Raw genomic sequence first — 13286 nt, forward strand, 5'->3', positions numbered from 1 at the left:
ACTCATTTGATTTATCTAAGAAGATGGAAAGACCAACAGATAGTGTAATGGTTATGTCACTGGACTCCCACATAGTTGACTGCTATTTGAGTCCCGGACCCAGTGGCTTAAAGCTCACCCCAGGCGCGTGTGCGTGCGTGCCTAAAATCCCAAGGGGAGAATGGAGGAGATGGGACTGTGGCATGGCCACCCCCCCCGAGGGGTGATTTCTCACTTTCTGTCTCTGTCTCTTTCTGTCTCTCTGGTGACTGCACACTCCCTATAGCAAAAGTCTCTCTAACAAAAAAGAGATGGAAAATACATTTCTTCTTAAAATGTGTTTATCATTAATGGTCCGGGTTGTGATTACTAGGGAATAAAACAAGTCTCTCCTGTAACCTTTTCTTAGTGAAAATTCTTTTTGTTTAAAAAAATTACTTAAGGCCTTATTACATGAAATAAAAAAAGTACAATGAAATCAGTCTCAAACCTCTTCGTATTCTAACATACATAAGGGAAGTTATTTCTTTTAATTAGTTCGGTACTCATCCTTCTTGATCCATTTGTCTTATGATACGCTGTTTCATTTTATGCACGGTATCTTATCTTCGATCTTGTCTCACTTCCAGCTATCACGTCTATACACATGTCCTTAACTGATGCTTGCTAGTGGGGAAGATCCATATTCCAGGAGACGAGATACTTGTGACAATGAGCAGAGAGACTGAAAAGTTACGAGTGTCTACTCAATGGCAATAAGCATGAAATGATCTATTAGCCACAATAAAATGTAAAATTCTAGACAAACAGGTTTAATACACATTTATTATGATTTTTCTTGTGGAATATGCTCGTGTTTACTAGACCTGCTTATTATCCATGCCCCTTTTTCATTTTCTCTGTGTTTACTGTAAAATATGTGTTTTCTATTCTACTATTTTAAATTGCAGAGATTATTCTGCAGGCATCTAGTAATGGCCAATGGGTCCATCTCCATGGCTACTAGAAACTAAACTGTTCCAAGACAATGACAACAGTTTTTCTCAGTAACCCCTAATTCTGATGGCACAGTGGTACCCTCCAAGGACTTACTGTGGCACTCAGAGGTCAATACCAACCTTTACTTGGCAGTCCTGCCAAAACTGGTACCTTGAATACAGTTTTTTAAAAGTAATTTTTTATTGTAGCTTCTAATTGACGTATAATATTTGTACATTTTGTGGGATACAGTGTGTAATGATCAAATCAGGGAAATAAACAGATCCACCATCAGCAACCGTGAGTACTTTTTATTTGATTTTTGGTGTTAGGATTAAAAGCATTCTAATGGCACCAGAACGCAGGCCCTTTGTGGCTTTATAGATTACTGACACCAAGAAGATCTGTCCATTTCACCTTGCTTCAAGAGATTTAAGTAGGTTCAGAAGCCAAACTCATGATGTTAACACATTTAATTAATTTAAATCAATCGAGAATGTAAAACAAAGGCTGGGAAGGAAAAATGACACACATTTTTTTGTCTCCATACATCTGAATATGGTTTTAAATTCAGCAAATTGAATAGGTCATGCTGAAAGTAGTCACCACTGACATGGCTAAGACCTGGCATGTGATCTAATGGAAGAAAGGAACTTTTCTCCTAGTAAACATAATGCATTGCTTAATCTGGACTGGGCCTGAAAGCCAGGAGCAGAATGGTCGCCTGATTGGCAAGTGTTCCGCATGATTGAGATGGTTTCAGTGGAAAATGTCAACCCCTCCCTTTGGAGTGTCTGGGATGCACTTGTGTGGGCAACAGTAGGATTGGGTGGGGCTGGCAGGGGGTCAGGAGGGAGCCAGACAGATGTCCGAATCTGAATTAAGCCAGTAATTTGGGAGCCAGAAAATGAAAATCAGGGAATCAGTGGTTTTATGTGGCCAGGAACAAGATGGAGGTCAGAAAGGCAGGACAAAAGAGGGTTGAGAAGTAATCAGGCCACTCAGACCTGGGAGGTGAAGGATGGAAGGATTGTAGGTTCAGAAGTCAAGATCCTTTGCAGATCTGGCATAGCACAAATGAGCAAAATAAGAGTAAAAGCTGAACTAGTAAATGTACACGCCATTTATGTTTTTTTTTTTTTTTTTTTGTCTGACAGGGCTGGGCTTGTAGTATTTGTCCAAATAACTCTGGGGGACTCAAGTAATGCCGTCAGTTTCAAATTCCCGCATCCTTTATTTATCGGCTATGTGCTCTTGGGCAAGTTGTGTAATATCCCTAAGGTTTAATTTCTTCACTTGTTTTATGGGGATGCTATTGTCTGCATTTTGTGAGTCTCCTGAAAATGTGTTCTTTTTCTGATAACTTATCTGTAAATTTAAAATTTCTGTAGTTTTGTGATTTTATGGGATTATGTATCAATAACATGTTTATTTAAAAATAAATATATACTTATGCTGGGGAGATGGGAAATTTACTATTACTTGATGGTTTAAAATGTAATGTAGGAAGTGGCAGTTTAGACAGATTTCTGATGAAGTCATATTCGAGCAAATTCTTTAAGCTTTAATCAAGCTTATTTGGCATATATATGTGTATATGTATATAAACACAGACAAATGCAACGTGTGTGTGTGTGTGTGTGTGTGTGTGTGAAGGCTATGGGATTACAGTTAAACCTATGGAATGCCAAACAATAAAAAAATTCATTCGGTTAAATGGATATTTGAACCTATACTATATCAAACACCCAGACGTGCAAACATATGCCTCTGCTTAGCTGAGTTATTTAGCTTAAATGTTGTTGCTTGGAATTATGTGATTACCATAATATGGAAAGCATGGGATGTTAATAGATGTTAGAGCAGAAAAACGTCCATGGCCAACTAAATTGGGAAACTTGGAGTGAGCTTTATGATTCTTTAGAGGTAAATAGAATTTTGCATGTTCTTTTGAAATGTAACTATATTCTTGTGAAACAAGTCGGGTCATACTGATGTAGACATTTTTGGCCAACAGTTTTGGTTGAAAAAGATTTGATTAGTTAATTGATGCTGGTATTCCTACAAAGGAGGTAATTACAACTTTCTCAATTCCTAGCCACCATTATTACTTAGAAATTGGAAATTTGCTTTTATGACATGGTCTAGGAGACTGTACATTTTTTTTTAAGAGAGAGAATTTTGCTATAGGGCACATGTACTCACTGGAGTGAGAGAGAGAGCGAGAGAGAGAGAAAGTGAGAAAGTACTCCCTAGGGAGGAGGGCCATGCTGCAATCACTTCTCCATTCTCCTCTGGGGACCTTGGGTAAACATGCACCCTGGCCCAGTGTGAGTTTTAAGCTGCTGAGTCCGGGACTTGAACCATAGTCGGCTACTTGGGAGTCCAGCGACATAACCATCACACCATCTGCTGGCCCCAGAGACTCCACATTTTTTAAGGATGGGAACTATATATTTATACTCCCAGCTTCTACATAGTAAGGATTAAATAATTAAATGATAGGCATGTTTATAAGTAAAGGTTGAGTATTCCTTATCCAAAATGCTTGGAACCGAAGTTTTTGGACTTTGAATTTTAAAATATTCACATACACATAATCAGTTATCTTGGGAATGGGGCCCATATCTAAACATAAAATTCATTTACATTTCATATGTAACCTACACACATAGCTTGAAAATAATTTTACACAATACTTTAATTCATTTATTAAAATAAATTTTTCCATGGGGTATGTGTGTGTGCTTGCCAGAGAGAGATGGAGGTGGGTGGGGAAGGAAAAAAGCAGCCTCTATAGAGCATGGTCTTTCTGCGAGCCCTTCTCCTTCCTCCTTACTTGCAGGATTTGGAGCACACATGCACCTGCGCCCAGTGTGTTTTTCTTTTATCTTTTTTAGAGAGAGACTTTTGCTATAGAGCGTATGCAGTTACCGGAGAGACAGAAAACAAGAAATCACTTCCCGGGGGGATGGCCAGGCTGCTATCCCTTCTCCACTTTCCTCTTGGGAATTTGGGCATACATGCACATGTGCCTGGCATGAGTTTCAAGCCACTGGATCTGGGACTCAAACCGTGGTTGACTATGTGCAAGTCCAGCGACATAACCATTACGCCATCAGCTGGTCTCACCCAGTATGTTTTTCAAGCTGCCAGGGCCTGGAGTTGAACCATGGTTAGCTGCATGGGATATAGCTTTCTTAACCACTAGGTCATGAAGCTGGCCCTCATTACATTCTTTAGCAAAAAATAGCAGTTTCTCAAATATATAGTTAATAAGGAAGAGAGTGACACAGCCCATATATATGATTCCTTTCACTTTTTTAACCAAGGAAAATTTTCAGTTTTGAAGACAATGAAACGAAACAAAATAAAACAAAACCTTACTCTGTTATTAGGGAGATACAATAAAAGATTGAGATTATTGAATACAAATGTTAATATCAGGGTTCATAGAATAGATTTTTGTTGTTGCTGTTTAAAGTGTCTTAACATTTGAAAGTTGATTAATCCATTCCATGAATATTTATTGCTGGCCTACTATGTACTTGATATGTTGGTATTTTAGGATATGTAGATTTTAAAAGTGTTATGAATACATATCTGTGGGCAAGATTTCAGATATTATTAATAGCTCAATGACCATTTGAAACACCTGCCATTGCCTGAACATCTTCTACTTTGTGCGTGTGTGTTTATGGTGAGACAATTTTTGGGGTCTTGGGCATTAAAGTGCTGTCTTGTGTGGAAAAACATTTAAAGAGGATGTTGTTGTTATTTCAGTAAAGTGGTCTCCAGAGTTCTATTTGACATGATGCTTTTTGTCATTCGACTTCTCAATGTTAATATCTCTACCAGGCTGAAATGACCTGTCACTTTTTAGAATACTAGCCAAGTCTAACTCAAATTAATTCTAAAATGAAAGATGACACATTTAATTAAGTTAAATACATTGATGACCATTTGAAAATAGACTTTAAAGGGGGATTTTGCCAACCAGATGGTGTCTTGAAGAAATACTCTGTACAAAGTAAACATGAAGTCGGCTTCCTGTAGGGGTGGATTGCCTTCCTTACTCCTGGACCAAGGATGGCTCAGGTGTGTGCCCTTAACCTCAGCCCAAAGTGGAAGGCCCTGCTCAGGGTCAGGGATGGTGATGAGGGCGACAGCCCTGGGCTTGCTTTGTCTCTGTCCTGGGATCCACCTTTTATTGGTGGCTCCTCCTAAAGGCTACCCAGGTGACAATTTGTTTCCCCAAGAGCAGCCCTCGGCTCGGGCTTCCTGACCAGCTCTCATGACTCTGATCGTAAGCAAATAAATGCTCTAGTGCTCTGTTTTTCTTTCTGGTATGTTCTGTTAGCCTTCCTTGCTTTGGAGTGGGAAGATTCGTATTTGGTTTAGAGCATGGTAGGAAAATGGGCAAAGCAGGTTCTTGTGTTGCTTTGGTTCCAGGATACATGTGCTCTCCTGACCTCAGCATGAGGAGTCCCTAGGTGGTCTTCTACAGTGTCGAGTGCAGGCCCACAGACGAGAGCAGTGCCGTGTTTACTTGATGGCCATTGTCCTTAGTGCCTGCATTTCCCTTTGTGTACATGAATTTCTCAAAGATCCTGCAGAAGGAGGAGACAGCGTAAGGACAGGATTTTGATTTAAGTTCCCATGCCTGTGTCACATATGTTTTTATTTTTATAACCATAAATCTACACCCCTTGTTGACATAACTTGCATATACTTTAAAGGAACCTAGACTTTATAATATTGTTAAGAATTGAATTTATGCGTTTTTATAATGTGAAATGATGTACACATAGCAAAAAAAAATTCAAACAATAAATACGATCAAGTGCAAAGGAATTATTCTACCTATAACCCCTAGAGTTTCACTTACCAGGGGTAGTACCTTCAACTGTTTCTAATGTGAGTCTTCAGAAATTTGCCATGCATACATACCAATGTATAATTTAGATAGAAAATTAAGATAGGGACCAGCAGATGGCATAATGGTTACGCAGGTGGACTCCCACATGGTCAACCACAGTTTGAGTCCCAGACCTGGTGGCTTAGACTCATGCCAGGCGCAAATGCATGCATGCCCAAAATTCCAAGAGGAGAATGGAGGAGAAGGGATTGCAGCATGGCCATCCCCCTGGGAGATGAGTTCTCACTTTCTCTCTCTCTGGTGAGTGCATGCACCCTATAGCAAAAATCTCTCTCAATAAAATAAAGATAATAAATATCCTGTTAAACATGGAGTGCAGGGCTGAAAATATTTATTCTGAGATAAAGATCTCTTTTTTATTTCTATCCTCTATTTTTTGCTACAGGGTGTTTGCCCTCTTCAGAGATCTGTAATTTGGTAGTTACCTACGTTGGACTAGATCATATTTCTAAAAGGGGTTGTGCATAAGAATAGATGGTCTGAAATATCAGTGTGAACCTGGAAGGGAAGGGGAGGTGGTGATTGCCACTCCAGCAGCCCTGCCTCCTCTGCCAGCAGCCCTGTCTTTCATTAGGTGCCTATTCCCCACTTTCACATCCAGGACACACAATTATTTCCTTATATTTCTGTGGCTCCAGTAATTAGCTCATCTGTGAACTTGTGATCTAAGCCACTTTAGTTGAAATATATCAGAGTTTCATTTTTATCTCTTGGATTTGACCCTTGAAAGTTTTAACCCTGGCTGCTCCTGGGTAGCTGGTGACAGACTGTGTGAAAGTGAAGGTTTCACTATGAGCAAACAGAGTCAGTCCTAGAAAAAAAGACTGTCAGTCCTGGTTTTTCATTTCATCCCTTTCACCAAGCCAAGCCTGAGGCAAGTCTCCCTGAACTTTGCAGTGAGCAGAGACAAAAATGATCTTTTTACTTCACTGAAAAGTACTTTTATGTTTATTTTAGGTTTTTAACTTATTTATTTGTAATTATATTTTCTATCACTTGCAACCAAAATAATCCTAATTAATACATAAAATAAGATCATTCACTTTCATTCATTGGAGAAAGGGGCAGAAAAGATCAGAGATGAATGTAGCAGACTTTCTTTATGGGAAGATTCTGAAAATTTTGAGATATACATTAATAGCATTTATTTTTATTGTATTTTAATTTGCTAGAGGACACATGTGCTCATTGGAGAGAAGGAGGGAGAGAGGAGAGAAAAACAGAGAGAGAGAGAAGGAAAGTGAGAAGCCATCTCCCATTGGGGATGGTCAAGTCATAATCCCTTCTCCAGTTCCCTATTTTTCTTTTTCTTTTTTTTATTTTTTTTATTTTGGGCACTCATGCACACATGCATAGTGTGTTTTTCTTTCTTTCTTTTTTTAAAAAAAAAACTTTTTTTTTTGGAGAGGTTTTAGCTATAGGGTGCGTGCGTTCGCCAGACAGACAGAGAGAGACAGAGAGACAGAAAGCGAGAAATCACCCCCCAGGAGGGATGGTCATGCTGCAGTCCCTTCTCCTCCATTCTCCTCTTGGGATCTTGGGCATGCACACACACACGCCTGGCGTGAGTTTTAAGTCACCGGGTCCGAGACGCGAACTGCGGTCGACTACATGGGAGTCCAGCAACATAGCCATTATGCTAACTGCTGGTCCCTTTTTTAAAAAATTTGACCAAGGAGGGACAGAGTGAGAGTGAGAGGAAGAGAGAGAGAAAGGAAAGAGAGACAGAAAGAGAGAAAGCAAGCTGCTAGATCCAGGACTCAAACCGTGGTCGGCCATGTGGGAGTCCAGCACCCTTAACCACCATGCCACCTGCTGGCCGCACATAGTATGTTTTTCATGACACCAGGTCTGATACTTGAACCAGGTAGTCTGCCTTGTGAGATCCAGCTGCTTTAACCACCACATCATTGGCTGGCCCAGTAATAGCATTTTAAAAGAATTAGTACAAAAATATTTTTCACAATGTCAAATAAATAGTAACCTTCATATATATAAATAAATAACAAAGAAGTGATATTTTTGTGGACAATTTACTAAACTCATGATAAATCTGTGAAAAATAACATGCCATGAGCTACAAGCCACTCTATAATTTATTCCATTCTTACTTTCATTACAATATATTCTCTGAACTCTCATATCTGTAGAGATAAATAAAACTGTTTGTTTTTTATTTAAAAAATTTAGGAATGTATTATTCCAATTTTATTTATAATAGCCACCAGTCAATTTTTCATTTGCCAAATATAAAATAATTGATAGTGATAGTTAAAAAGGGTAAATTATTTAAGAAAAACAAGATTTACAGTTAGTTTTTTCCAAGACACTCTTATTTTTAATATTTTTAACTTTTTCACATATAGTGGTTGAAATTTTTCCAACCAACTTTTGAATAACCTTTTGCCATGATTAGAGCAATACTTTGGAACTGTAGAGTGCTAAAAAAACCATTATTTCTTACTTTAAAAAATTTAATCTATGTTAGCCAGTCATGCCTAGAAAAGTGTGATAAATAGAATAAAATGGAAAAAAAGATTAGAAGCATGGCCAATGATTGTTATTTTGTAAATAGGTAAAAATGATTAAACTTACTTTTAATGTACTTGGCTGATACTCTTAAACTTAATTCCACCATGATGGTTTGGAGTACACTAAGGAATTATTACCTTAAGGGACCAGCCTGATCTTATCATTGGAAAAAGGAAAACTGAGCATCTTCCCAATTATTATAGGTACATTTGATTTAAATGATAAACATTTAAAAAACTTTATTAATGAATTCCATGAGTGAGGCAGAGGCATGTGTGTGTGTGTGTGTGTGTGTGTGTGTGTGTGTGCACATGTGCTCGTGTACCCCCACACACAGATATAGTACCTTCAAAAGAGTCTAAATGCCATGGTCTACCCCCCAGCTCCAGCCAGCCAAGATCGTGGGCACATGCATGCCTGACATGCTCTTGGAGGTCTCTGGACTTGAACTGGCAACTTTTCCAAGTGGGTCTGCCTCTCAGAGTGTAGTGCTTTACTGTCCAGCCCCCAATCTTATTTTGTTTTATTTTACTTTATTATTTAATTGCCAGAAAGTGTGTTTACTTATGGGGAGAGAGAGCGAGTGAGGAGAGGGAGAAAGCACTCCCTACTGGACATGGCCCTGATCCCTTTTCCTCTTCTCATTCTATCAGAATGGGCATGCATGTACATGTGCTTGGCCTGTTCTTCAGGCCAGTGGGTTCAGGATGTGAACTGTGGTCAGCCATGGAGGATCCAGCTTTCTTAACTATTAAGCTATGGGGCCAGTCCCCCAACACTTAACATATTATATCACTAAACCTATTTTTTCTAAGTATATTTTGTTTTGTAAAAAAGAAAAAAGATATTTAATTTTAGTAAAAATAGATCAAGCTATAAAAAAAGTGCAAGAAAGCATTAAAGATATTCTCTTTAACTTTCTATATTCTTGATTTTTTTCTCCATTATGAGTGAACGACTTTCTTTTATAGCATCTTCAAAAGCATATATTTTCAGAAAACCAAACTTTCTTCCTTCTATAGTATCTTTCTAAAAAACTAGTATAGAAAGGATGACCTTAGCAAAATGTCTCCTTGTAACTGAGTAGTAACTTTCTATCTTTCTGTATTTTAGAAGGTAGGACAGTTACAAGAGTAGTTTGCATTTTTTTTCTGTGTGGACAATAGTCATTACATGGTGATAATATCAGGAATATGCTTTTTAATTATAGCAAGCATCTGTTTTTCTAGTTTTAAGCAAACAAATCTTTATAGCGGTAAGCAGGCCCTCCCTCCTCTCTGGTGACAGAACCAGGGATGGGATGGTGATTGAACATGGTAGGCAGGAGAAGATTGAGGAAAGAAATTCGAGATGATCCAAGGCATTTAGATAAAATAGCTGGTCTTGATTTTGGATTTAAAGAGAAAAGATCCGAAAGTGGTGTGGCCAGTTCACCGCAGGTCTGCCTTGTGCTGGGCCACGCCACTGTCACCCCCACTCTTAGCACATAGTGTTGTCCAGGCACTTTGCATGAGTGGAAGTGAGTGTGCATGTAGCATGGATCAAGACGGCCCAACAGCAGTAAGTGCTGAGAGCTCTAATACGGAGACAGAGGTCACGGGGGAATCTGGTTATTGTGAGGCCCATTACGCTCACTTCTTGTGAGAGCAGCAAACTCCTTGAAAGAAAGGAGGTAGGCTTAATTTGTTTCTGTGATCTCCTTAACATACCATTTAGCACATAGGAGGTAGTCAGTACATTTCTGTAAAATGAGAAAAGAAGGTAGAAACCCATTTCTGTTGAGGTCATCTGAAAAAAAATAATGAGAAACTAGGTATGAAGGAAGGACTTGGAGGTGATAGAGTACAAAGAAGAAGATTGGGTTCTGGTGTGTGGAGGATGGATACATCAAGATACCAGGGGCACCATTAATTAATTTGTGCAGCAAATATTTATTAAGCATTCACTGTGTATCATGTATTACACTAGGTAGGTATTTGTAACAGAGGAGTGAACAATAGAGATCAAGTTTCCCTGGTAGCACTTAGGTTCTACTAGGAAGACGTTTGTTTGCCAAGTAACTCACAGCAGTGATATGTACTCTGAAAACATGCACAACATTATGAGAATGTGGTGGTGCTTGAACAAGGTGTGAATAGAAAAGTTTCCTTAAGAGAGTGATGTGAGCAGAATGGAGTGGAGCTAAAAATCAGGCAGGAACCAGATTATGCAAAACCATGCAAGCCATGTTCAGGATTGTATTAATTAAGTTTCTTTTGCTTGCAAACAATGGAAAACAATTCTGGCTGGCTTAAAAGGAAAAAAGAGAGTTATTGGAAGAATGTTATTGGGTTGGCTCACAGATGAAAGGAATACTGAGTAACCAAGCACGATGGAGGGCAGAGGCTGGGCAGCTCCAGAGATCTCAGCATCAGGATGTCGTAAGGCCAGTGCTACCCCTAAGCTTGGCAAAACCTACCCTGTCCCTGGAAAGGTCCTGCTTTGTCCTGCTTCCAATTTTCCCTCTCCTCATGGAGCAAGGAGTTCCTAGGACCAGGAGTTAACTGCCTATCCGGAGCCTACATTCACCTTGTAAACCACACCTCAGTAGCTGAGATTTAATATCCCCTATCCAAAGAGATTCAACACAGACTTTTGAGATTTGTGTGGATTTTTCTCCAAAAGTTAGAAAATTTCACTAGAGGGAAAACTATGAGATGCTTATGTGAAACGCAGGCAGAGGTGAGGCTGATTTTCTAATATGATGTTTGGCACCCCATAGGTCCTACATACATTGCTAAAAACATTAATGAAGAGGACTGAGTCAGAGGGGATGTACTGGCATGTACACAAGGCTCTCACAGAGTCAGATGGAAAGAGAAGGAAGTTATTTAGTTCAGAACTTTGAGGAAGCTAAATAAATTTGAATATGATCTTCCAGATCATTATGAATGATGGAGGACAGAATGTATTTTACTAAGGGGCTATAATCTTTTTTTACAAATTCTTCTTACAAATTTTATTTATTATTATCATAATCTTTTTTATGTTACATTGAATCACATATATCTTTACAGTGTATTACATATCTTTTTGCTGCACGATTGCCATGCATATCAGTCAAGACAAAAGACCTTACTATCCACACCTTCATCATAAAACAGCTTTTCATCATTTTTTCAGATTATTATAATTTATTATCATTATTTTTTAAACATTCAATCATTATATAAAGAATTTACCCAACATGAAATACTTCTCAGACCTATCCAGTTGAGAATACCATACATGTTACCATCAATAAACCATTTCTGTGTCCCACTAATGTCATGCCTCTCTATTTGTTCTCTTGCTATTTTCTTCAATACTCTTCCCTTCTCCCCCCACCCATCCTGTTTCACACTGTCTTCAGCATTGATAACTATTTTCACTGCTTTTATGCCCTATAATATTTCTATTTCTACCATAAAGTGTGGATAGTCGGTATATATTAAGTGGATACATACAATATCTTTCTTTCATATACTGGCTTGCTTCACTCAGCAACAGATCCTCCATATCTGACCACTTTCTATCAAATTGCAGGGTCTTGTTATTTTTTATGGCTGAGTAGTATTCCATAGAGTGTATATACCACACTTTTCCCATCCATTCATCTGTTTGTGGACATTTGAGTTGGTTCCAGTTCTTAGCAATTGTAAATAATGCTGCAATAAACATTGATGTGCAAGCACTTTTCCAACTGAGTGTTCTCCTGTCCTTTGGGTAGATACCCAGAAGTGGGATCGCTGGATCATATGGTAATTCTATTTGTAGATCTTTGAGGAACCTCCATATTGTTTTCCACAGTGGCTGAACCAGTTTACATTCCCACCAACAGTGTAGGAGGAGAGTTCCCTTTTTACTGGTGGAAACTATTGAAAGATTTTAAGCTGGAGAGCATCATTGTTGGATATAAATTTTGAAAGCATTCTCCTGGTTTCTGTGCAGAAAATAGACAAGAAGAGGCCAAGAATGGATGTTGTGGGGGCATCTAGGAAGTTATTGATGTAGGGCAAGCAAAAGATGATGTTGTCTTGAATAAGAGTCTTGAATGGCGATGGTGGACATGGAAAGAAGTTAAAAGAGACATGACCAGAAATAGAAACAAAACAACTTGCTGAATCATTGACTGTAGAGGGTGAAGAAGAGGGTGACCTTACGGATCAACCTTTGATTTTTGGCATGGGTAAGACTGACCCACTGTTAATATGGAGAACTATTGGACCTGATGCTAATATGGAGAGCTATAGTTTCTTTTGAACCCTCTATAATTGGAGTTTTGCTTCCAGCATTTTAGCCATACTCCTCTTATCATAGTTGTCAGCAATTTTCTTATATAGAGACGCAGTAGTTAATTCTCATCCCTCACGTTCTTCTCCTAGCAGAAGCATTGCACAGAGTTGGTGACTCTCTCCTTGAAATATTTTCTTAGTTAGACTCTAGTGGAACCTTCTCCAAGTTTTCTTTTTTAATATCACAACTGTTTCTTCTCAGCCTCATTTTTATATCTTTCTCATCTTTGCAGCCTTCACAAGTTAGAGGGACTCCAAGAGTTGAGTCGTCAAACCATTTCTATCTATATCTATCATCTATCTATCTATCGATCATCTATCTATCTATCATCTATCTCTTTCTCTCTATCTCTATCATCTATCTATATCTATCTATTTCTCTATCATCTCTATATCTATCTCTCTATCTCTATCTCTCTCTCTCTATAGCTATCTATCTATCTCTATATCTCTATATCTATCTATCTACCTATCTCTATATCTTTCTATCTATCTGTATCTATCTATCTATCTCTATATCTATCTATCTATCTATCTATCTATCT

General features: G+C 38.5%; 1 pseudogene; it reads left to right on the plus strand.

Annotated features, from left to right (window-relative positions):
• The window catches only part of LOC114006119 (transcription factor Spi-C-like), a 67754-nt pseudogene extending 62929 nt beyond the window's left edge, over window positions 1–4825 (plus strand).
• The last annotated feature ends 8461 nt before the right edge of the window (window positions 4826–13286 follow it).

Source organism: Tupaia chinensis, unplaced genomic scaffold (genome assembly GCF_000334495.1).
Source record: "Tupaia chinensis unplaced genomic scaffold, TupChi_1.0 Scaffold145685_1, whole genome shotgun sequence".
Taxonomy (NCBI): domain Eukaryota; kingdom Metazoa; phylum Chordata; class Mammalia; order Scandentia; family Tupaiidae; genus Tupaia; species Tupaia belangeri.